The 22143-nt window shown below is 35.8% G+C and overlaps 1 protein-coding gene across 14 annotated transcripts in view; it reads right to left on the reverse strand.

The window, feature by feature from the left end:
- ENAH (ENAH actin regulator) overlaps nucleotides 1–22143 on the reverse strand; it is a 147771-nt gene that overhangs the window by 83092 nt on the left and 42536 nt on the right. Inside the window, exon 1 of one of the 14 annotated variants that reach the window (XM_074222797.1) lies at nucleotides 8455–16066. The exons of the other annotated variants lie outside the window; for them this stretch is intronic. The gene's annotated coding sequence lies outside the window, so the exon portion shown is untranslated. Of the gene's footprint in view, nucleotides 1–8454; nucleotides 16067–22143 lie in introns of those variants that run through there. 14 annotated transcript variants of the gene reach the window in all.

The following is a 22143-nucleotide window of genomic DNA, read 5'->3' on the forward strand; positions in this document are numbered from 1 at the left end:
AACCAGAACATTATACACCTTAACAACAATGGGGTGATGATCAAACTTGATGGACTTGCTCATTCCATCACTGTAGTAATCAGGGACAATTTTAGGGGATATGTGATGGAGAATATCATCTGTATCCAAAAAAAATGAACAATGAAGTTTGAAGGAAGATCAAAGCTTATTATCTTCAATTTTTTTAAATTATTTTATTGGTGCAGTGGATAGAGCACTGGCCCTGGAGTCAGGAGTACCTGAGTTCAAATCCGGCCTCAGATACTTTATAATTACCTAGCTGTGTGGCCTTGGGCAAGCCACTTAATCCCATTGCCTTGTAAAAACCTAAAAAACAAACAAAAAAATTATTTTATGTATTACAGAATTTTGCTATCTCTAATATTTTTTCTTCCTTTTTGATCGAATTCTTCTCTCACAACACATTCAATTTCGATCTCTGCTTATCATGGATGCAAATATAAAGCCTCTATCAGACTGCCTTCTTCTGGGGGAGGGGGAAGGGAAGAAAAGGAGGGAGAAAAAATGTAAAACTCAAAACCATACATAAAAAATGATTGGTAGAAATCATCATTTTTGTAACCACAAAACAAATAAATTTATAATAAAAAATAAGAATTTATTTCCTATCTAAAGCTATGACAAGTATGATTTGCTCCTTATTTTCTAAATAGTATTATCTTTGTTATTTCTCCTTCATTCTAACTCTTTATATTACTTACCTTTATAGTCTACGAAAAATTTCACTTTGTTTTTTCGAATGAATACTATAATTTTTTGTTAAATATCCTCTTGTTAATTTGATTAGTATAGCATCATAGAAAGCTAGGCAAAGAGTTGTTAAAACTACTTCAAATTGCTTAGAAAATACTTAATGTCTTTGCTCATTCCATGAAATTTTCTAAGATAGTAGCTTCAAACTTTCAAAAATCAGTGGCATCTATATAATAACAAAATCCAAGAGGCAATGAAAGGGAAATGACATTTCAAATATTTACAAAATGTATAAAATATCTGAGTATCAGGTCATCAAAGCACATGGAAGACATAAAAATTGATTAAATGCTTCAAGAAATAAAGAAGTTAAATAGCTGGAAGAATAGTCAGTACTTAAGTTTGAAACAATATTAAAAATGAGAACATCAATCAAAATTATCAAAGGAATATTTAAAAGAATTCTTTATAATAACTTATTTGCTAGTTTGATGATTTAGTTTTGTGCCCTCTTTTTTTAATTATTTTTTTTTATTTTTGGTTTATCCAGTCTTCCTCTAATTTTTAATTCTCTTTTGTATTTACTGGCTTTCTAATTTTTAAAAATGCATATTAAATCAATTATTTTTCTATTTTGTCTTTGTAGATTTGTACAGATGTGATTTTCCATTCTAGCATTGCTTTAACAGTATGCCATAAATTTAGCATGTTTTAACCACTATTTTCTTTTGCATAATTCTTAATTATTTCTACAATTAATTCTTTCACAAACTCATTATTTAGGGTTTCTTTAGTAAGTCTCCATTTGTGTCTGGGGCTACCCCCCCACAATGATTGCTATTTTTATTGCATTACAGTCTGTAAAGAATGAATTTTATGTCTTTTTATAATTTTTTTTTGTAAAATCTCTGTGCACTGATATAGTAAATGTATAAAATACTTCTACTTATGAAAATACTTTTCAGTACTTCAAGTGATGTCTGAATTTGTTTAGAACAAAAATGACAGACCTACAATTGACAACATTATATCAACATAAGGACATTAAAGATACTATATGAGTGAAGAGATAAATGAAATCGATCAATATCAAAGTTTGAGGAATTCAATCAGTACAGAGCTTCCATGTGGTAATTAAGTTCTTTGAGGTACAGAGAAAACATAGATGCTGTAGCAATCCTATTTTAAAGATGTTAATTGAGTCTTTAACTCTAGTTTCTCCAGGAATTTATTCAATTCTTTATCTTCCCTTTTGTTTAGATGTTATTTAACTTAATAAAGAACACTAAAGTCTTCTGCCACTATTATATTACTGCCTAAGTTTTTTGTGGTTCAATTAATTTCTCCTTTATGAATTTAGATGTTAAAAAGTATTTGCAGCATAAAAGTATAATATTCACATTAGTTTGTTGAACATGGTTCTTTTCAGGAATCTGATATCCTAGTTTATTCCTTTTTATGATGCAAATATTTATTATAATTCTGATAGCATAATTCTACTATTTCTTTTACTTTCCAGGATAATTAAAAAAAATTAGTTTCATTCAGTGTATTTCTTATAAGAAACAGATCAAGGACCTTTGTTTTCTTATCCAAAGTAAACTATCATGTTTTAGACTATTTAAGGCATTCATAACTAAAGTTATAAAAGTCTCTATTATCTATCTCTATTATAAATTTTCCCACATATTATTAACATTTTCCCCTTCTATCATTAACACAGTATTTTGAATCTTCAGTTATTTTAATCTACTTTAAGGCAACATAATTCAAAGTAACTTTCTTTCACCCTAAAACCCTTTCCTCAACTTTAATGCTTAATTTTGTCTAGTTTTAATGTTTTTTTTCTCATGCATAAGCTCCCTTTTTTCATCCCTCTTTTAACCTAATTATAGAACTCTTCCCTTTTTCCTCAGTCAAGAAAAATTCCCCTTTCCCTTTCAACTTAGTTTTGTTCATTGGGTTTTGAAATGATTTTCTGTAAATTTTTATTGAGTAGAACTAAGCTAACAAGCTACTTGTAGAAGAACTCTAAGAGGAAAATGCTTTAATGAACAAAAAAAATGAACATTTTTCAAGATTTTATTAGCACTTAAAATCCAAACCACTTAAGGGTTTGGTACTATGAAACAATTTTAAATATTCTAAAATCTTGTACATGCTATTAATGTGATTTAATAAACCCTTCTGTAGAGGTGGAAATAAAGATAAATTTTAATACAAATTGTCACAAATACCAAATAAAATAAAACATAGGCATGATATGTAAAAATACAACAACCAGGTAACTGGCACCTTCAGTATCAAACCTAGAAGACAAAAAAGTCTATGGCAAAAGAACAAGTGAGTAAGGAAGATAACACATGCTAAGTAAACACTCTAGGTATTGACTGGTTATTTTTGAAGGAAACATTCATAGTAAAATACAAAAAGACAAGAAAGAATCAGAATGCAGGTAGTAGACATTAATGATAGAAACAAGAATTAGGAGGGTCAGTTATTTGAGGGAAGGAAGATGAACAAAAATTGTTGTAAAATTTTCCCATACATACAGATGAGAGCGGTCTCTGCAACTTTACCTTATTATTCCTAATTTTCTCTGGTGGGACAAGAAGTCCAAGAATCACAAAGTTGAAAGGGACTTCAAGAAGCCATCTAGTCCAAATCTGTCATTTTACAAAGACAGATTGTAGCCTAAAGAGCTACTTGTGGACTCCAGCCTAGACTGCTGCCTCCTTAGAGCCAAAAATTCAACCCAAATTCTTTATTTCCTTTCCCTCTTAGAATCCTGTGTTCTATCTACTGTATTAAATTTTATATATAAACACATTATTTATAATATATATATATATAATTTTAATTACTTAATTCCTTTTTCCAGTCAATCCAAATATTTGAAGACATTAATGCAGACCTAACACCAACAATTCTCCTAAATGAAGCTGTCATGGGATGACTGAGGTTCAACCTGATCACCTTGCTTTGGGCCACCATTCAGTTTAGCACTGTTCTTCCTAAAATACAACACCCAAAAATGGAGCAAAATAATCCCTCTGATGTGGTCTAAGCAGGACAGAATATATTAGGACTACTACATCCCTATTCATTTACCCTTTATTTTTTGAATGCAATTCAAATTCTATGAGGTTTTTTTGACTGCCATCTCATACTGCTGACTTATAAGTATCATCTACTACAAATCCTATGTGCAATTCAAAACAATTACAGTTCCTCAAATTATTTGAAGTTGATGAGAGTCACAAAGGATACAAAGATCAAGAGAAGACTTTTTTAGGATCAAGAAGTCCCTGAATCTGATTGCTGTAGATGGAAGTCAGTGACAAAGGTGGGATTTGAAGGCAGGAGAGAAAAGATCAAGGTCCTAAACATTCCTAAAGAATTAACCCAAGGCCCTGATGGATTCACAAGTGAATTCTAAGGGGCAGCTAGGTGGCTTAGTGGATAAAGCACTGGCCTTGGAGTCAGGAGTACCTGGGTTCAAATCTCAGACACTTAATAATTACCTAGCTGTGTGGCCTTGGGCAAGCCACTTAACCCCATTTGCCTTGCAAAAAAAAAAAAACCTAAAAAAAAAAGTAAATTCTACCACACATTTAAGGAACAATTTGGTTCCAATTCTATATAAACTCTTTGAAAAATTGGGGAAGACGGAACTCTAACTCTTTCTATGACACCAATATGGTGTTGATACCTAAACCAGGAAGAGTTAAAGCAGAGAAAGAAAATTATAGACCTATCTCCTTGATGAATATAGATGCAAAAATCTTAAATAAATCTTAGCAAAACAACTACAACAAGTTATCACTAGGATAATACATTTTGACCAAGTAGGATTTATCTCAGGAATGCAGGGTTGGTTCAATATTAGGAAAACTGTTAGTATAATTAAATATATCAACAACAAACCTATCAGAAATTATGATTATATCAATAGATGCTGAAAAAGCTTTTGACAAAATACAGCACCCATTCCTACTAAAAATACTAGAGAGTGTAGGAATAAATGGATTGTTTCTTAGAATAATAAACAGTATCTATCTGAAACCACCAGTAAGCATTATATTCAATGGGGAGAGGCTACTAGAGGTATTCCCAATAAGATCAGCGGTGAAACAAGGATGCCCACTATCACCACTACTATTCAATATCATATTGGAAATGTTAGCTTCAGCAATTAGAGAAGAAAAAGAAATTAAAGGAATTAGAATTGGGAAGGAAGACACAAAACTCTCACTCTTTGCAGATGACTTGATGGTCTACCTAGAGAATCCCAAGAAATCATCCAAAAAATTACTGGAAACAATTAGCAATTTTAGCAAAGTTGCAGGATATAAAATAAACGCTCAAATCCTCAACTTTTCTATATATGACTAGCAAGATACAGCAGGAAGACCTAGAAAGAGAAATCCTATTCAAAGTGACCTCAGGGGTGGTTAGGCGGCATAGTAGATAGAGCACTGGCCCTGGAGTCTGAAGTACCTGAGTTCAAATCTGGCCTCAGGCACTTAATAATTACCTAGCTGTGTGGCCTTGGGCAAGCCACTTAACCCCATTGCCTAGCAAAAACCTATAAAAACAAAAAAGACAAAAGAAAGTGACCTCAGACAGTATAAAATACCTGGGAGTCTATTTACCAAGACAGACTCAAAAACTTTTTGAAAACAATTACAAAACACTTCTCACACAAATTAAATCAGATTTAAATAACTGGGCAAACATCAACTGCTCATAGATAGGTCAAGCCAATATAATAAAAATGACAATTCTACCAAAACTAAACTACCTGTTTAGGCCCTACCAATCAAAATTCCAAAAAATTACTTTAATGAATTAGAAAAAGTTATAAGTAAATTCATATGGAGAAATAAAAAGTTAAGAATTTCCAGGGATTCAATGAAAAAAAGTACAAAAGAAGGGGGCTTGGCCTTCCTGTTCTAAAATTATATTATAAAGCATCAGTCATCAAAACTGTCTGGTATTGGCTAAGAAACAGTAGTGGACCAATGGAATAGACATGGTGCAATAGCAGAAAATGATTATAGTAATCTGCTGTTTGATAAACCCAAAGAGTCCAGCTATTGGGATTAAAAACTCTCTCCAATAAAAACTGCTGGGAAAATTAGAAGTTGGTATGGAAGAAACTTAGATTAGACCAATACCTCACACCCTATACCAAGATAAGATCCATATGGATACAGGATTTAGACATAAAAAAAAATATTATAAGCAAACTAGAAGATCAAGGACTAGTTTACCTGTCAGATCTATGGAAAGGGAAGCAGTTTATGACTAAGGAAGAGATGGAGAACATCACTAAAAACAAACTAGATGATTTTGAATACATTAAATTAAAAATCTTTTGCACAAACAAAACCACTGTAACCAAGAAAAAAAATGTAGTAAACTGGGAAACAATCTTTACAACTAATGATTCTAACAAAGGACTCATTTCTAAAATATACAGAGAACTGAGTCAAATTTAAAAAAAAAAAATCCACTCCCCCCAACTGACAAATGGTCAAAGGATATGCAAAGGCAATTTACAGATGAGATTAAAGCAATCCACAGTCTTATGAAAAATTGCTCTAAATCAAATAGAGAAATGCAAATTCAAGCTTCTCTGAGGTACCACTTCACACCTCTCAGACTGGCCAATATGACCAGAAAGGATAATGGATCATTGTTGGAAGGGTTGGGGGAAATCTGGGATACTATTACATTGTTGATGGAGCTATGATCTCATCCAACCTTTCTGGAGAGCAATTTGGAACTATGACCAAAAGCAACAAAAATATGCATACCCTTTGATCCAGCAATACCACTACTGGGTCTATACCCTGAAGAGATGATGAAAAAGGATAAAAACATCACTTTATACAAAAATATTCATAGTATCCCAGTTTGTGGTGGCAAAGAATTGTAAACCAAGTAAATGTCCTTCAATTAGGAAATGACTTAGCAAACTGTGGTATATGTATATCATGGAACACTGTTGTTCTATTAGAAACCAGGCGGGTGGGAATTCAGGGAAGCCTGGAGGGATTTGCACAAACTGATGCTGAGTGAGATGAGAACCAGAAAAACACTGTATGGGGTGATGGTCAACCTTGATGAACTCACTCATTCCATCAGTGCAACAACCAGAAACAACTTGGGGCTGTCTGTGATGGAGAATAAAAGAACTGTGGAGTTTGAACAAAGACCAAGGACCTTCAATTTAGAAAAAAAAACTGATATCTTATTGTCTGATTTTATCACCTCTTATACTTTATGTTTCTTCCTTAAGGATATGATTTCTCTCTCATCACATTCAATTTGGATCATTGTATACCATGGAGAAAATGTAAGGACTGGCAAATTGCCTTCTGTGGGGAGTGGGGAGCAGGAAGATTAGGGGGGAAATTGTAAAACTATAAAATCTTTAAGGGATTAAAAAAATGAATTAACCCAAGGGGTACCTAGGTGGCACAGCGGATAGAGCACCAGCCCTGGTGTCAGGAGTCAGGGGGATGGACCTGAGTTCAAATTCAGCCTCAGATACTTAATAATTACCTAGCTGTGTGATCTTGGGTAAATAACTTAACCCTATTGCCTTGAAAAAACTAAAATAAGTATTAGCCCTGGCAAGTAGCTAAAGGCCTTCCTTCTAGGGAGGATGAAGTGTCAATGCTAGATGCTGGGCTTGCTCCATCAGAACACGAGGAGTGCAACATAGCCTCCCAGATCTTTTCCTGCCCTATACCATCTGTTCCTCAGTTCTCTGGTCCACACACTGCTATCACAGCAGCATGGAAGTGAGAAATGGGAAGTGAGAAGTCCTTCAGGGGTAGGTCTGATCTCCACTATAAGCCAAGATATGTGTCCTGCCCCATTCTCTTTGTTTCACACCTCTTCTGAACTCTACTATTGAACAGAATACTGCTTGGGCCTATTTTAGCTTGAGTAAATTTCTGCTGTTTAGAGTTTGTACATCTGCAACACTTTAAAGACAGGGGCATGGGGGGAGGATGATATTGGATGTGGAATCTGTGGCAAGTCTATGGATCAGCTCAAGAAGTCATACTACCTAAGTATGCTGAGTAGGTGAGGGAACATAGTATGCACTTATTAGATGGAAGAGAATATTGGTTGTAACTGGTTCAGGGTTTTTTTTCCCCTTGTTTGAGCTCTTGGTATCCTATCCTAGGACCTAGTCCGTGCAGACAGCTAAAATTGCTTTTTCCCTGACACATAATTTCTATTTTGGACAGGTTTGAGAAGTCATGAGAATCAGAGAAAATGTCTAGTCCACTATCTTGTTGCTCACATAATAATGTTTATTATTATTATTATTATTAATCTGAAACAATCTGAGGAATTTTACTAAACAGAAATACAGTTAGGCATGGATAATGGCATAATTAATCCTATTTTCAAGAGTCAGTTATTTACAGAGAGTAAAGTCTATTCATACCTGAGTACCAATCTACCTCTACACTGCCCATTGTGTGCCCAAAACTTTAATTTATTTTTAATACTTTGGAGAATGAGGCATTACATAACTTGAATCCATATAACCTTGAAATTATATTGTTAAAAAAGATGGACCACCATTTATTTCAAGGAGAACCTTGAAGCCTTTAAAAGCAATGCTTCCTCTTTGGTCCAGGTCAACACTTAACCACATATCTGTCCAAGATCTATGAAATGATAAGTTGCTTTATAATACAAACTTCATACCTTAGTCTAGATAATAAGCATTTTCCATCTACTTGTTTTTTGCTGCATATAGTTAGGCCATATAGTGATTATGGATCTCATGGAGGTGACTGAGCACTTTTCTTATCTTGATATGCAGTCAGTACAATGTGATCTACAAGCAGAAGCAAAGGTTTGGTTATCAAGAAATGGAGAATCTGGGTGGCTAGGTAGCACAGCAGATAGAGCACCTGCCCTGGAGTCAGGAGTGCCTGAGTTCAAATCTGACCTCAGACACTTAATAATTACCTAGCTGTGTGGCCTTGGGCAAGCCACTTAAAACCATAGCCTTGCAAAAATCTTTAAAAAAAAAAAAGGGGAGAATCAATCTTCACTTTATGCTCTACAGGATATCTGCAATGACAGTGGTAAACACCACAAGTAAGTATGCGTCTCTCATTTTGGTCTCTTCGAAAATCAGTAAATTAATAAAGATTTATGAAGCACCTTCTCTGCCAGCCGTTTTAGTGCTAGGGGATCCAAAAAGGAGCAAAAGAAAAACTGTCTCTGCCCTTGGAGTAGTTTAATAAGGAAATAATATGTAAAAAAAATACAAACTTCATGAGGGATTAACTGAAAATAATTACCAGAAGTAACATAACTAAGAGGGCTGAGGAAAAATTATTATACAAGGTGGAATTTTAGTTGAGTCTCAAAAGTTTGGGGATTCAGTATTCAGAGCAAAGGAGAAAGAACACTCAGGGTTCTTTGGACAGTCAGTGAAAAAGCTGGGTTCAGACACAGAGCTCATGAACCAATCAAGAGGCCAAGGTCACTGATTCAAACAATACCCTCCAGAGAATAAGGTGTAAGGAAAGCTGTATTATAAAGAGCTTTGAATGCCAAACAGTACATTTTGTATTTCCTTCTAGAGGCAATAGGAAGCTCCTAGAGTGTGAAGGTAACTAGATCTTGAACCTGTACTTTAGGAAAATCATTTTAGTGGTTGAATGGAAGATGAATTGGCATGAGGAGAGTCTTGAGGCAGGCACACCCATCTGAAAGCTCCTGCAATAATTAGACATGAGGTGATATGGGCAGGTAATAATGTGGTGGCAATATTAGAGAAGAGAGCAGATGTGAGAGCTATTGATAGGTCTTGGATATAGGGTAGACAAAAGGTAATATACCTAGGTATTGGGAATGGGAGAAGGTTTATAGGAGGAAAGTTAATGAGTTGTAGACACACTGTTTTAGACACACTGCGTTTCAGATAGCTACTGGACCAATTATTTGAGATGTCAGAAATAATAGGAAATATGAAATTGGAGGCCAACAGAGATTGGGGCAGAAAAGGTAGATTTGAGAATCATCAGCATAGAGATTATATCCATGGGGCTGATGAGATTCTCCAAGTGAAACAGTAAAGAAGAAAAGATTAGATAAGACCAGGACATTCCTAAAGGATACCTGCTGGATAATCTGAAGGAAGATCCAGCAAAGGGAACATCTGAGAATTCATTAAGTCAAATAGGTAAGAGGAAAATCAGAAGAGGGTGGTATCCCAAATTTCTAAAGAAGAGAATATCAAGGAGCAGAGTGATCAACAGTGTCACAGGCTGCAGAGACGTCAAGAAAAATGAAGATGAGAAATGATCATTGGATTTGGCAACTACAAAATGATTAGGAATTTAATGAAATCATTAGTTTAAAAAAACAAAAACAAGGTAAAATTGGAAGTTGAATCTAAGGGGTAAGGAAGAGAGTGGGGATTAAGAAAATGGAAGCACCTAATGTCCTTTTTGAGGAATTTGGCTACAAAGGGCAGAAGAGATAACAGAAAAAATAGCAACAGAAGGATCAAGTGAGGGCTTTTTCAGAATAGGGAAGACATATGCATATTTGCAGGCAGTAGGAAATGAGTCAGGAGACAAAGGGAAAACTGGAAATAAGCAAGAGTGAGTAAGAGGGGGCAATCTGTTGGAGGAGACAGGATGACAAGGACAGGTTGAATAAATAAAGGAATTAACTTCACAAGGAGTAAGGCCACTTCATCATGGAAGACAGGGATGAAGGAAGAAAAAGTGGCAGAAGAGACTTAAATGAGAGGAATAGGGGAGAAGAGAGATTTCAGTATCAATTTTTTCTGTAAAAGCAAGGTCCTTAGTGGAGACAGTAGAAGCCTTAGGAAGTTTGATAAAGGTTTGGAAAAAGTTTGTGAAGAATTAGATAGTGATAAAAAGGGTATAGTAAGATTGCCTAGCACAAATGGGAAGCCAAATGCAATTATGTAACATAAATTTGCATTGGATCAAGTCAAAATCAGTTGAGTGATATTCTCCCCATTCAGCAAGACTTGTGTTTAGAAAGGAAGGAAAGAGTGAGTGATTCAGGTTAAAGGCTTGGCTGGCATAATTAGAATTTGATTCACACTAAGTTGCCCCTGATAATACATCATTCACGAACTCTTAGATGATTTTGACAAAATCATTAGATGACTTTTTTGGAGTTTATAATCTTTTTTGGTTTGTTTTTTTTTTGCAAGGCAAATGGGGTTCAGACACAGCTAGGTAATTATTAAGTGTCTGAGACTGGATTTGAATCCAGGTACTCCTGACTCCAGGGCTGGTGCTTTATCCACTGCACCACCTAGCTGCCCCCAAGTTTATAATCTTTAACAAAGCATTTTGCTCTAGAAAATTAATGGATTTTTTAAACTTTTTTTTTTTCAGTTTTTGCTAGGCAATGGGGTTAAGTGGCTTGCCCAAGGCCACACAGCTAGGTAATTATTAAGTGTCTGAGGCTGGATTTGAACTCAGGTACTCCTGACTCCAGGACTGGTACTCTATCCACTGCGCCACCTAGCTACCCCCTGGAATATCTTTAAAAGTCTGAGTCTGGCACGGCATATAACCTTTTAAAATAATTTTATTTTTTACTAACAACATATAAAAACATATTTGATATTTCAAATTTTTGTAAATTTCTGAATTCTGAATTCTATCCTTCCCTCCCTGAGACAGTAAGCAATCCCATAATAGCTTCTATGTGTGCAATAATGTCAAACATATTTCCATACTAGTCCTTTTTTGAAAGAAAGAAAAAATAAAGCCTCAATCTGTATTCAGATGCCATCAGTTCTTTCTCTGAAGGCAGATAGCATCTTTTATCATGAATTCCTTGGATTGTCTTGGATCACTGTACTGATGAAAATAGCTAAGTTATTCACATGCTCTCCTGGTTCTGCTCACTTCAATCTGTATCAGTTCATGTAAGTCTACCATTTTTTTTCTGAAATCACACTGTTGTCCATTTCTTATAACACAATAATATTCCATTAAAATCAGATACCACGTAGGGGCAGTTAGGTAGAGAAATGAATAGAGCACCGTCCCTGGAGTCAGGAGGACCTGGAATCAAATTCAGCCTCAGACACTTCATATTTATCTGTTTGACCTTGGGCAAGTCACTTAATCCTGGGTGACCAAAAAAAGTCTTAAAAAAAATCATATACCTACAACTTGCAAAGTCATTCCCCATTTGAAGGGAATCCTCTAGATTCCCAATTCTTAACCACCACAAAAAGAGCTATCATTTTTTATTCCAATTTCTTCTATTTCTTTTTCTTTTTTCCACTGCTATTTGCTATGATTCCAATATAATACTGAATGATATAGGTGAACAAAACTCTTGTTTCACAACTTATACATAAGTTCTTTTCCCTATTTTTGCATCTCTTTGGGATACAAACCTGTATCAAAGGATATGAAACAATATCTATAACTTTCAATCAACTGTGACACTATAAAAGTTAATCTGTTATAAGGTATTACTTGCAAAAGCCTTTTTTTCTGCTTATTCCTTCTTTAAGGATGACCTCTGTATGAGAGCATTATTCTCAAAGATTTGTGGAAATGAGAAGTAGACCCATGGGGCAATTATTGTTTTATTCTCGGTTGCTCTTCTTTAGTAATAAAATCCATGAATTTTTTTAAGCATTTGATATTATAACATACCCTCTTTCAATCTTGAGAATAAAACCCTGTATACCATTAAAACTGTATAGAATTCATGCTATTTACTAAGGGGATACTCACGCCAATTATGTCTCTGGAATTGTCAAGAGTGTCTAGAGACTACTAGAATTAAAACACTCTAAAGAGAGTGTTTTTTTCTTCTGGTTTGAGATGAGATCTCCTATCACTCCTAGCTAAAGAACTCATTCACTCTTACAAAGTTTCTTAATATGACTTCCCCATATTTCTGGAAGTTTCCTTAGATAAATGAGTTTATAGTTTACTTACTATTCACTATGTGGAATCATCTTCTATATAACCAGTATTTTAGTTGGAAGGAGCCAAGTTTGCAAATTACCAGATAAGCAGTTTTCCTTTTGAACCTCTCAAACTCTAGATCAGCATTATTTAAGATCATTTAAGAATTTAAGATATAATTCTAATTTAATACCTTAATACCTCTCCTACATTTAGATACAGTAGCCTATCTAGTCATAGTCATTCTTATTAAGGCAGAAATCAGCAGATTTAGATAAAGATGGAACAAAAATCTAGAGATGTCAATCTATTCTCAAGCCAATTCCTCAAATTTAAGTCTTCTCATGTAGACCAACATCTTATGTGGACATGTCATATGTCTTAGATCATCATTATACCTGTTAAGAAAAAATTAAAATTCAAAATACCAAATCATATTTCCTCCTCCAAAGTTAAGTGTGAGGAAGATCTAAATTCAAAGCAAGTATCAGATATATTTACTAGCTGTGTGACCCTGGGCAAATCATTTATTCTGCTGCTTCAACTATTACTATGAATTCTCATAGATAGCACCTACCTCCCTAGGTTGTTGTGAGGATTAAATGAAATAGTATTTGTAAAAGCATATATCACATAGTAATCCTATAATCATTGCTATTTTTCAGCATATATTTACATTTTTCCCTTTCAAAAATATCCCATTTTACAGATAGCCTCTTCTCTATATCCGAAAAAAATTTTAAAGTTAAGCTAACATTTTAGTTAGATCTGCATCAAGCCTGAATCAAAATTTGAAATTCAGTCAACAAACATGCTAGGCATTTAATGTGTCAGAAGTTATTTGAGAGATATATCTTATAAGCAAGATGGAAAATAGGAAATATTAAAATATACACTAGAGATCAATAACATTTAAATTCCTTTTGAACTAAATAGGAACATGCTATTAAAGTGCTTAGAGACTGAGTTTCCAAAAAATATAAAGCTTTCTTATCAAGCAATAAATATGGCTGTACCATGAAAAGATCTAATTACAGCTTAATAATCAAGTTGCAAATGTACTATCTACTTATAAGACAAAGCTCAGAAACAAATTCACCATTCATAAGGAACATAAGCAACAGTTTTCATCCAAACAATGACATACAATTTACAAGCTTTATTCTCATAACAGGCCCAGAGAAAATAATTTTTTAATCAGGAAAAACTGAACACTAATTCTTAAATGACAACTCCTTCCAATGTACAGTAAACCCAAAATTAAAGAACAGTTTGTACTAAAGTGATTATGTTTCTATCATTTGACATTCATATAATTGTTTTTAAAATTTCCTAAGATAATTGGAAATTATATACAAATAATTGTTTTGGCAAAAAAAAGAGAATATTAAGAGTGACTAGATTCGTATGTAACTTAAGATCCAATTTAAAAGAGATATGGAGACTGGATCTACTCAGAATCAGACATGCATACTCTAATAGAAGGGATGAACCAAAGTCTGCCCAAAGCTATGTATCAAAGCAAAAATGAATAATGGATCCGGCAGAGAGAAGTCTGATCTTTCATAGAGAACAAGTAGAAATAGCAATTGGTCACTGCATCATTAAACCACTTGTGGTTCATGGATATGGAAGGGACAGAAGGAGGGAAAATAGAAGTGACACATCCAGGAAAAGCAGCGGCCAAAGACTGTAAATAAAGAGTAAATACAGAAGCAAACAACAGCTGTGTAGTTCTGATCCCTACTAGTAGAGGAGGATTTCAGCAACATTATGACCAAGGCAAGAATCCCAAAAAAAGCAAACCAGCAGTTTAGTCAATGTGAATACCCAGAGATTGAAAATGTTTGTTTGTTTAATGTTACAGTAATGTTTTTTTTATTTTCTCAGTTGAATATAAACAAAAAATTTTTAAAATGTTTTAAAAAAAATTTTAAATGTTATGTTCCATATTATTGTAGAAATCAGGAGGGATGGGATTTCAGAAACTTGGAAAGACGCTCATGAATTGATGCTGAGTGAGATGAGCAGAACCAGAAGAACACTGCACACCTAAAACAACAATGTGGGATGATGATCAATCTTGATGGATTTGCTCACTCCTTCAGTTCAATAATCAAGAGACAATTTTGGAGGATCTGTGATGGAGAATACCATGGGTATCCATAGAAAGAACTGTGGAATTTGAACAAAGATCAAAGATTATCATCTTCAATTTTTAAAAAGTTGTCTTAATATTATATAATTTTGCTATCCCTAATATTTTCTTTCTTCCTTAAGGAACTGCTTTTTTCTCAATACATTCAATATTGATCTATGCATATAAAGGAAACAATGTAAAGACTATTAGATTGTCTTCTGTTGGGGGGAGGCAGGAGGAGGGGGGACTTGTAAAATTCAAAATCTTGCAAAAAAAGATTGATAGAAACTACTATTTATATATAATTGGAAAACAAAATATTTATTTAAAAAAATGTTGTGTTCTAAATTCTCTTCCATGAGAAGGCAATGTGATATGCATTATACATGTGTAATCATAAAAATATTTCCCTATTAACCATGCTGAAAAAGAAAACAGATTAAAAAAACAAAAATAAAGTTTAAAAAGTATGTTTCAGCCTGCTAAAGGTTCTTTCTCTGAATCTCTGTATTGCTGAGAATAGCTAAGTCATTTATAGTTGATCATCACATATTTCTGTTACTATGTAAAATGTTCTCTTAGTTCTGCTTATTTCATTTTATATCAGCTCTTGTCTTATCTGTCATTTCTTATAGAACAAGAGTTTTCCATTGTGATGATCTTTTTTAAAAAATAGAAAGCAAAGGGAAATGGAAATGGGAGTGAAAAATTAATCTCATTTAATTTGGGTGTATAATGGAAAGATAAGGCAGCTAAATGTCATAGTGGCTAGAGTGCCAGACTTGAAGTTACGAAGATCTGAGTTCAAATTTGGCTTTAGATATTTACTAAATTGTGACCATGGACAAGTCACTTAATCCCATTTCCTCATCTATAAAATGAGTTGGAAAAAGAAATGCCAAAGTACTCCAGTATCTTTGCCATGATAACCCCAAATAAAATCATGAAAAGTCAAGACACAACTGAAATGGCATTATAAATAACAAAGGAGAGACAATAAAAATACAAGGAAAAGTTGAGGCAATCAGGGGACACAACTGTCGCTGTCATCTGAAGAAGTCACAAGAGAACACAGTTGTATGTATAAATATATTTCACATAAATGGGAATGGGGAAGGTAGACAAGAGAATAAAATAGGGTAGACTAAGGGAAGGATTAAGCCTAATAAAAAACTAACATAAGATAAAAAACAACCAGTGACTGGGCTCTGGGTGAGAAAAAGAGAAAGGGACCAGGAGCAAGAAATATACCCAATCAAACCTAGAGTAATGGTGCTGAAGCAACCTTACCAAAGCTTCTTTATCAAGAATGGGGGGGGGGGGGGGGGGGGGGGGGGGGGGCGGAGCCAAGATGGGTCACTAAGGACTTTTTGAGAGACACAACCCACAAAGGGACCCAGTGAGGCATTTCTCCTACTCAAGGTAACCTGGAAAAGAGCAGAAAGGCTCTGCTCCCCGGGATCAGAGGGGCGGCCCTCCACCTCGACCCCATGGCAGAGGGGGGCGCTGATGGTCATTCACAGACCAGGAGGGAGGACAGAACCTCACACACTGAGACCCTTGTGGGAGTGTCCCAAAAGCTCAGGCTTAGGCTGGGAAAATGAACAAGCAAAGAAATAAGAAGAAGACCATTGAGAAATATTTTGCAAATGAGCCCAAGAACGATCAAAATACTCAGTTTGAAGATGAGGAAGCACAAGCTCCTGCATCTAAAGACTCCAAGAAAAACAGAAATTGGGCTCAGGCTATTACAGAGCTCAAAAAAGACTTTGAAAATCAAATGAGGGAGTTAGAAGAAAAACTGGGAAAAGAAAGGAGAGAGATGCAGGAAAAACATGAAAATGAAGTCAGCAGCTTAGTCAAGGAAATCCAAAAAAATGCTGAAGAAAATAGCATGCTAAAAACCAGCTTAGGTCAAATGGATAAAACAGTTCAAAAAGTTATGGAGGAGAAGAATGCTTTAAAAAGCAAAATTGGCCAGATGGAAATTGAGATAAGAAAACTCTGAGGAGAACAAATCCTTCAGACAAAGAATAGAATTCAGGGAGATTGATGAATTCACCAGAAATCAGGATTCATTACTTCAAAACAAAAAAAAAAATGAAAAATTAGGAGAAAATGTGAAGTATCTCACTGGAAAAAAAACTGATATGGAAAACAGACTTAGGAAAGATAATTTAAAAATTATTGGAATACCTGAAAGTCATGATCAGGAAAAGAGCCTTGAATTACTACAGGAATATTGCCCTGATATCCTAGAAGCAGAGGGCAAAATAGAAATGGAGAGAATCCACCGATCCCCCAGAGAAAGAGATCCAAAAAACCAACCCCTAGGAATATTATAGCCAAATTCCAGAACTCTCAAGTCAAAGAGAAAATATTACAAGCAGCCAGAAGGACACAGTTCAAATATCGTGGAGCTGCAGTCAGGATCACACAGGACTTAGCAGCAGCTACATTGGAAGCTCGTAGGGCTTGGAATATAATATACCGGAAGGCAAAAGAGCTTAGAATGCAGCCAAGAATGAACTACCCAGCAAGGCTGAATGTCCTCTTCCAGGGAAAAAGATGGACTTTCAATGAACCAGGGGAATTTCAAATGTTCCTGTTGGAATGGCCAGAGCTGAACAGAAGGTTTGATCTTCAGATACAGGACTTGGGTGAAGCATAGAGAATGGAGGAGAGGGGGGAAAATATGAGGGACTTAATGAGGATGAACTGCATGTATTCCTGCATAGAAAAATGACACTGATAATAACTCATATGAACCCTCTCAGTTAATAGAGCAGGTAGAAGGAGCTTTTGTAGTTGAAGCACAGGAGAAAGCTGAGTTCGAAGATAAAATATGGTATAAAAATGGAGTCAATAGAAAAAAAGGGAAATGTAATGGGAGAAAGAAAAAGGAGAGGGGGAATACTCCAAGATATTTCATATAATACGATTTTTTTTAATTACAATGAGCTATTGCAATGATATGGAAGGGGGGGAGGCAAGGGGGAATGAGGGAAACTTTGCTCTCATCAGAGGTGGCTAGGAGAGGAAACAGCAAATATACTCAATGGGGTATAGGCATCTGGAGTAAGAAGGGGGGAGCAGGGGGGGGATGTGAATAAAGGAGGAGAGGATGGGCCATGGGGGGAGAGTGGTCAGATATAACATATTTTCTTTTTTACTTCTTGCAAGGGGCTGGGCTTGCATGGCCTGTCTGGGACCATAGGGCCAGGTAGATGCTGGGCCTAAGGGGTGGTATGGGGGCTCAGGGCTTCTTGGCCCCAGGACCAGGGATCTGTCTGCTGCGCCACTCAGCTACCCTACAGCAGAGTCTGAGTGAAAGGAGAGAGAAAATATAGTACATGGTAGTGGAGAAATACGAAAGGAGGCAGTTGCGATCAGCAATGGCAACGTTGGAAAAATATGGAAGTAACTTTTGTGATGTACTCACCATAAAGAATGTGATCCACCCACGACAGAGTTGTTGGTGTTGGAACAAAGACTGAAGCACATTTTTTTTTATTATTATTATTTGGGGGAGGGTACAGGGCAAATGGGACTGGGTGGCCTGCCTGGGGCCACATAGCAGGGTGATCATTGGGTGTCTGAGGCCAGATTTGGACCCAGGTGCTCCTGGCTCAGGGGCCAATGCTCTGTCTGCCACCCAGCCACCCCTACTATTATTACTATTTTATTTTATTTTGAGTCTTTTTTTTTCTTCTTTTTGGTTTTTGCAGGGCAGTAGGGATCAGGTGGCTTGCATGTCACACAGCTGGGTGATTGTTGGGTGTACAGGGCTGGATGTGGGCTCGGGTGCTTGTGGCTACAGGGCTGGTGCTTCGTCCATTGTGCCACCTGGCCATACCTACAATTATTACTATTTTTTTTTATCTCCCCTTTACTTTATTGCTCAAGCAAGTATATTTATGTGGGGGAGGGGTATTTCATTTACTCTTAAACAAGAATATTTTATTAATGTAATAAAAAACATTTGTACAAAATGAGAATAAAAAAATTTAAAAAAAGATGAAGCACAGGAGAGAGCTGAATTTGAAGATAAAATATGGTGTAAAAATGGAGTCAATAGGAAAAAGGGAAATGTAAGGGGAGAAAGAAAAAGGAGAGGGGGAATAGGCCAAGATATTTCATATAATAAGATTTTTCTTTATTACAATGAGCTATTGCAATGATATGGAAGGGGGGAGGCGAGGGGAAATGAGGGAATCTTCGCTCTCATCAGAGGTGGCTAGGACAGGCAACAGCATATATACTCAATGGGGTATAGACATCTGGAGTAAGAAGAAGGGAGGACAGGGGGAAGGGGGGGACGTGAGTGATGGAAGAGAGGATGGACCATGGAGGGGAGAGACCAAGGGGCTGGGATTGGATGGCCTGTCCGGGACCATAGTGCCAGGTGGATGCTGGGCCTAAGGGGTGGTATGTGGGCTCGGGGCCTCTTGGCCCCAGGGCCATGGATCTGTCTGCTGGGCCACTCAGCTCCCCTACAGCAGAGTCAGTGAAAGGAGAGAGAAAATATAGTATGGAGAAGTATGAAAGGAAGGAGTTGCGATCAGCAATGGCAACGTTGGAAAAGATTGAAGTAACTTTTGTGATGGACTTATCATAAAGAATGTGATCCACCCACGACGGAGTTGGTGGTGTTGGAACACAGACTGAAGCACATTGTTATTATTATTATTATTTGGGGGAGGGTGCAGGCCAAATAGGGCTGGGTGGCCTTCCTGGGGCCGCACAGCAGGGTGATCAATGGGTGTCTGAGGCCGTATTTGAACCCGGGTGCTCCTAGCTCAAAGGTCAGTGCTCTGTCTGCCACTCAGCTGCCCCTACTACTATTACTATTTTATTTTAGGTCTTTTTTTTTCTTTTTTTGGTTCATGCAGGGCAGTGGGGTTGGGATGGTTTGCATGTCACACAACTGGTTGATTGTTGGGTGTACGGAGCCAGATATGGGCTTGGGTGCTCCTGGCTCCAGGGCTGGTGCTCCATCCACTGCACCACCTGTCCCTGTCCATACATACAATTATTACTATTTTTTTATTTTAATTTTAATTTTTTTTCTCCCCTTTACTTTATCACTCAAGTGAGTCTATATTTTGGGGAGGAAGGGATATTTTGTTTACTCTTAAACAAGAATATTTTATTAATGTATTTAAAAATTGTACAAAATGAGAATAAATAAATATTAAAAAAAAAAAAATGAGTGGGCAAGTGATCAATGTAATGACATTAGTCCAGAGGACTGCTGATGATACCTGGTACCTATCCTCCTTTAGAAAGGTAAAATACTCAGGGTAAAGAATAAGAGTTTTTTTAAAATCAACAAAAATCTGCCTTCTTTTCCTCTTTTTCTATCCTCTCATTTGAAAAACAAAAACAAAATCCCTGTAGAAAACATGCATGATCAAGCAAAATAAATTTTCACATATTTTCAAATATGACAATGAAAAAATGTGTTTTTGACTAGGCAAGCGTTACAAGTGCTTTGTTTTTCTTTCAATAAAGGAAGGAGTGGGGCAGCTAGATAGAGCACTAGTGCAGGAATCAGGAGGATCAGAGTTCAGATCCAAACTCATCAGACACTTAATAATTACCTAGTTGTCTGACCTTGGGCAAGTTACTTAACCCCAATGCCTCCCCCCCCCCAAAAAAAATAGAGGAAAGGGAATAGGACGAAGAAGAATTTTCATTAATTTAAAATAAAAAGTTTAGAAAAAGGTTAGAAGTTGAATGAAATATTAGAAGGTAAATAGAACTGGAAAAAAATCATTGCAATAAATGTCTGATAAGTCTCATTTTCAAGATATGTAAGAAAGTAATTCAAATCTATAAGACATTATTGATAAACTGTCAAAGGATATAAAATGGAGGTTTTCAAAGGAAGAAACTAAATCTACCAATAGCCATTGGGGGGTAGGAGGAGAGGGGGAGTGCCCTACAGAAACACAAATGACTGGCAAAGCTGACAAAAAAGGTAACTGAAAAATGTCAAGGGGGGAAGTATTAAAAATAACGTACATTAAAGCATTGCTGGTAAAGCTATTGGCTCAGTCATTCTGTAAAAGAATTTAGAACTATGCATAAAATGTTATTAAACTGTGTTTAATATCCTCAGTCATTGCTACTAGTCACTTAGATACAGCTACTAAGCCTACGTCCTCAAAGAGATCAAAGAAAAAAAGGAAAAGGATCTGTGTGGGCAAATATCTTTATAGCTTCTTTTTATATAGCAAAGAACTGGAAGCTTAAAGAGGAAATTTTCCTTATGGCAATTGGGGAATGACTGAACAAATTATGCCATATGAATGTAAAGGAACATCACTGCCATATATACTATAAAGAAAGGCCATTTTCAAAGTAACCTTTAGAAGACTTGCATTTACTTGGGTTCCAAATTCCATCCCTTCCTCCTACCCCATCTTCCTCCCATTGAGAAAGTAAGTTACTTGGTGTTGGTTTAAAATGTGTAGCCATGAAAAACATTACTATAATAGTGCTGTAAAACTCATGCTATAAAAGTAAACATAAACACCCCACACATTCAGACACAAGAAAAGAAAACACCTCAAGAATTATAAAATGAAGGAAAAAAAATATGCTTCAGTCTGTATTCAGACACCATCAGCTCTGTCCTTGGGATGGATAGCATTCTATCATAAGTCCATCAGAGAAACTGCTTCCCACAGTTGCTACTGCTAGCTGTGCTTCCCTATCCTATTCCCCCTCCCACCCCCATTTATTCTAATGTCTCTCTTTTCACTGTCCCTCCTGAAAAGTGTGTTATATCTGACTACCGTCTCCCACAATCTTTCCTCTCTTCTATCAACTACACTCCCCTCCCCGCTGTTCCCTTTTATCCTACTCCACTGTAAAAGCTTTTTCTTGCCTTTTTTTATGTGAAATAACTTACCCCATTCTACCTCTCTTTTCCCTTTCTCCCAGTCCATTCCTTCCTTCCCCATTAACTCCAATATTTTAATATATTTATACCTTTAAATTCAACTCCCTCCTGTGCCTTGTCTATTATATATGCTCCATCTAACTGACTTAATAAATGAGAAGGTTCATGAGTTATCAATATCATCTTTGCATGCAGGAATAAGCAGTTTTTAGTCTCTTAAATATATTTTTCTATTAGTTTACAAAACTGCAAAATGTTATTCACTAAGTGAATATTATGTGGAGTATTACATTTGCTTTGTATTCACATACAAAATCTGAAGTGAATAATAAAACATAGAAGAATTATAAATACAATCTGAAATGCCATGGGGGGAATATATATATATATGTATGTATATATATATA

This window comes from Macrotis lagotis, chromosome 2 (assembly GCF_037893015.1).
Source record: "Macrotis lagotis isolate mMagLag1 chromosome 2, bilby.v1.9.chrom.fasta, whole genome shotgun sequence".
Taxonomy (NCBI): domain Eukaryota; kingdom Metazoa; phylum Chordata; class Mammalia; order Peramelemorphia; family Peramelidae; genus Macrotis; species Macrotis lagotis.